The sequence below is a fragment of the Formica exsecta genome, unplaced genomic scaffold (genome assembly GCF_003651465.1).
Source record: "Formica exsecta isolate Colony F162 unplaced genomic scaffold, ASM365146v1 scaffold341, whole genome shotgun sequence".
NCBI classification, from domain to species: domain Eukaryota; kingdom Metazoa; phylum Arthropoda; class Insecta; order Hymenoptera; family Formicidae; genus Formica; species Formica exsecta.
The window spans coordinates 9,388-14,393 of NW_021850665.1; the positions used below are offsets into that span (position 1 = coordinate 9,388).

The 5,006-nt window shown below is 33.4% G+C and overlaps 1 protein-coding gene across 1 annotated transcript in view; it reads left to right on the forward strand.

Moving 5' to 3' along the window:
- The window catches only part of LOC115238477 (lanC-like protein 3 homolog), a 12,847-nt gene that overhangs the window by 6,898 nt on the left and 943 nt on the right, over positions 1–5,006 (forward strand). The gene's annotated exons all lie outside the window — the stretch shown is intronic.

Here is a 5,006-nt window from a genome sequence, read left to right on the forward strand (position 1 = left end):
ATTATATTTTATGATAAAAATGCCAGAAGTCTCAGGCAGGAAAGGTTTTCCTGAAAAAAGTGGTCGAAACATAAGAAACATCTGTCGCAGTGTCCCCCAGTCATACATCTCTCCAATTGTTCATTATTAAAATTTTTTTTAAAATCGTTCTAATCATGAAAGTCGGTATGTATATGTTTGCCTGGTCACTCATCACGAATCACATATTAAAATTTCAAAATTAAAAATGGACGATCCAAAATGGCAGATCAAATTCTTGAAAAATCATTCAAATCATGGAAATGGGTATGTGTAGGTTTTTGTGGTTGCTATCACTTAAGAACAGAATTAGAGTAGTTTTTGGCACTAGTAGTTTAGTAACGGACAATTGGAGACGTATGACTAGGGGACATTGCGATAAATGATGTTTTTTTATATTTCGACCACATTTTTTTTAATAAAATCTTTTCTGCCTGGGACTTCTGGCATTTTTATTATGAAGTATAAGTCTTGAGCTTCATTTTGAGTTGTCATTGCTTTCTGGAGCACCCTCCCCCCCATTGAAAAATATAACTCACGCAAAGATATAAAAAACGCCTATTTCAGCAACTTTAACTGAGATTTTCTCAAAAACTTGATGTGATACGCCATTTTTAGCCAAATTTGTAATCAGCGCTAAAAACAAAAAAAGTTTAATAACATGTGTGAAAACGAACCAATAACGAGTTATTTCAATTTCAAGATATTTAAAATAATTTTTTAAAATATGTAAAGAGAGAAAGATCTAAGCTGCCTTTAAACTAAAATACCTTTGGGTACTGAGGATAACTTTAGTCTTTAACTGCCCGTCATTTCTTAAACGTCTCCTACCAAGAACAGTGGATTGATAGAGACGATTTAATTTCTTGGCCCCTTGTTCATCAGATATCAATCCCATTGATTTTTATTTATAGAGTCATCTTAAACATTTAGGTTACGCTGCAGGACCTATCCAAAATATTCATAAACTTCGAGAGCGCATTGTTAATTCGTTTGATATCGAACGGAACTCTTTTATTATTTTTAACTAAGTTCGGCAATTCCTGAGAAGGCGTGAAACATGTGTTGCTGTTGGAGGAAGTCACTTTGAATAGTTCTTGTAACTTGTGAGTTACTATATTATGAGTAACTATATGAGTTTGATATTAATTTATTTGTAATTATGTTGGTTATGTGTTTACAAGTTTAAGAGGCTGCGTTCCGATATTCACTGTCAGTACTGAAAATCTATAGTGTACGTGACGTAAACTAGATTTACATAGATATAACATAGATTTTCAATACTGATAGTGAATATCGAAACGCAGCCTAAATTAGTGAAACGTGTTAATGGTTGGTTTTCAGACGTTCAGATGTTTATTAAGAGGGCACTCCTACCTAGAAATTTTCAAAAAATTGATTTTTGGATTTTGACATTATCTTGTAGTACATCTTGAAAATATTTTTAGAAAATTTTAAGTTAATCCAAAATAAAATTGACAAAGTTGTAGATGTATAAAGTACATTTCTCGAAGTAGCGCTCAGAGCAGGGGGCCTATCATGGTTCTTGAAACAAGGTGAAAATTACAAAAGTGAACAGATTTATTAGATTTCGACAAATGAAATTGTAAATACTCTAGTGAATTTCCTCACTTTCGAAATTTTCACTTCGTTTCAAAAACCGTAATAAGCCCCCAATAGCGGAATTCAGTAACTTGCTATCGGCAGTTTTCGATATCGTTAACTAGCGACAGTTAACTAGCGGGCATCGGCTATATCTCGTTTATTTTTTAATATTTTTCAACAAAAAAGAAAACTGAATTACGTTCAATATGTATCCTTAACAGTATACTAATGTTTTTTAATAAAAGTGCACCGGTTTTTTTTTTTAATTTCTCCAAAAAGCAGTTTTTTTAACCCTCCTAGGTAGGCGTGCCCCTTAAACTTTTTTGTTTGTTTTTATCTCTAAAATATAATGTTTGGCCGAATATTTTTGGGACACTATATAATTATATAATTATTATAACTAAAGTATATAATTATTATAACTAAATTGAAAATACTTTAGAAAGGACATTATTTTAAAAGGTCTCCAATTTTTGTTGTTGTAATAATAATAAAACCATTACATTTTTACATTGTTAAATTTAATATACTCTACCGCTCGAAAGTATTTGCCCACTATCGGTTTCGTTGATAATTTTTATATAAAAACCTTAGCTCTGGCACTTTACCTATATTTTCTTTATGTACACATGTATCGTTATTATATAAGGCAGTATTTTGAAATAATATTTTGATTATCACTAATATATAAATAGAAAACACCATAAAATACCAGCAGCTCATTCCTTAGAATTCACCTAGAGACAAAATTCGCATGAGCTTCCATTGTTTATTCGGTCTGTGCCATGTCATAATAAGTATTCGTAATATTCTTCAGTTATCTGTTAACATTTCGCTTTTCATTTTTGCTTTGTAACGCTATAATCAAAAACAAAGGCGGACACATAGATGAAGGAAAAATTTAGTTTTAAGCATTACTGTGCATACACTTTTTTGGTAATTAGATACGTAAACATAAATACTTTTCACATGATTACTACATTGTTTTAATTGTTTCTAACATTTATAGAACGATTGTTTTAAATGAGCAAATACTTTTGAGCGGTAGTGTATCTATATTTGCTTTAATTGTAATCTTTTAATTATAACATGATCATCATATATACAGGGTGTACCGTAAAGACCGGATCAACGCTTAAGGGTAAATTCCTGAAATCATTTTAAGATGATTTTTCCTCAACGAAAATGTCGAGAGAGGTCATCATTTTTTGCAAGTTTCCAATTTTTTCCATCATACATCTTTGTAACCAAGCCTTAAATTAAAATTCTCTCTCTCTATTAAAGTAAACTCTATTTGAAATTAACTAAAGAATATGATTTTAACTCTCTATAAAGTTTAGTTTGCAAAAAGCCCTTCTTTTTGAATCGCTTATAACACGGAAATTATTGATGCCTCGATATTTTTGCTGAGAAAAAATCATCTTAAAATGATCTCAGGAATCTACCCTTAAGCATTGATCCGGTCTTTACGGTACACTCTGTATATACAGGATGACCCGCAATGACCGCCCACTAAGTACATAGTGTTATTCCTTATCAAAAATTGAGACAAAAAGTTCTGAGCCATTTTTTTTATAACGCTTAATAAAGGAGTAATTATTGAGTAAAGTCTGGCCAATCAGTGCCGATCTTTAGCCAGGCGTAGGTCGGTGAGCCGCGCGCCTGCTAGTATGCGGCGGCACACACTTCACGGCGCGCGGTTCACCGACGTGTGCCCGGCTAAAGGTCGGCGCTGATTGGCTAGATTTTACTCAATAATAACTTTTTTATTAAGCGTTATAAAAAAAATGGCTCAGGACTTTTCGTCTCAGTTTTTGGTAAAGAATAATGCTATGTACTTAGTGGGCGGTCATTGCGAGTCACCCTGTATATATATATAGTATATATAAAATATGTAAAGATTGTGCCAACGCTCGTGAGCGGGTAGAGCACAGTAAACTGAACAGAAAAGTCCTATAACATTTTTTTCTATAACGCTTAATAAAGGAGTTATTATTGAGTAAAGTCTGGTCAATCAGCGCCGACTTTTAGCCGGACGCACGTCGGTGGGTCGCCCTGGTAACTGGTAGTGTGCGCCGCCGTAGCGACGGAGCGCTCACGCACACTACCAGGCGCACGGCTAAAGGTCGGCGCTGATTGGCAGACTTTATTCAATAATAACTCCTTTATTAAGCGTTATAGAAAAAATGTTACAGGACTTTTCTGTTCAGTTTACTGTGCTCTATCAGCTCACGAGCGTTGGCACAATCTTTACCGGACATCCTGTATACAGGATGTCCTATTTTAAACAGTCGAACCAAATATCTCGAAAACTGAGCCCGATAGACAAAAATATTTCAGACAAAAGTTGCATGGTTTCGAGGGAGTCACATGATGAAAATATGAACTTGACCTTGAATGATTTTTTCAAGGTGAGGTCAATGTGATCGATGTTTTTTTAAGTGGAACTTTCCATTTTTTACTGCATATTCTTGTAGCTTATCTCGAGAGCTTTTCAAAACACTATAATAAAGTATTTTTTCATTAAGTACTAATAAAAAATGGGGAATTCCATTTAAGAAAACATCGATCACATTGACTTCACCTTGAAAATGTCACTCAAGGTCAAGTCCATATTTTCATCATGTGGCCCTCTTAAAACCAAACTTTTGTCTGAAACATTTTTGTCTATCGGATTTAGTTTTAAAGATATTCGGTTCGACTATTTAAAATGGGACATCCCCTGTATATATGTATACATATATATATTAGGGTGGTCGTTAAAAAAAAAAGATCGCTGCCGCCCCCTAAAAGACTAGTAATTGATAAAAAAAAGTTCTGTAAAACCCCAAGTCTATAAATTAAAGTAAACAGGTGTCTCTTGAAAATAGAAGTTTGGAAGATGTTTTTTTTATTTTTGCTTTGTTAATTAGCTGTATCGGAGCCGCGTTCGAGAACATCACCCATGTGCACACGAGCACATGGTTTTATCTTTGTTCAACTTTCAGTAAATAACAAAGATAGAACGACGATCGGTGCACAGGTGATGTTCTCGAACGCAACCCAGCAGTTAAGAAATTTTTTTTTGTATGATTGATAAAATAATTCATTAAAATTCGATTGTCTTGTCGCACTGCAAAAAAAATTTCTTAACTGCTGATACAGCTAATTAACAAAGCAAAAATAAAAAAGAACATCTTCCAAACTTCTCTTTTCAAGAGGCACCTGTACACTTTAATTTACAAACTTGGAGTTTTACAGAACTTTTTTTTTAATCAATTACTACTCTTTTAGGGGGCGGCAGCGACAATTTTTTTTTTAGCGACCACTTTAATATAAGTATATATATATATATATATATTGGATGATTGCATAAGTTCGTGCCCGATTTTCATAGATGGCAT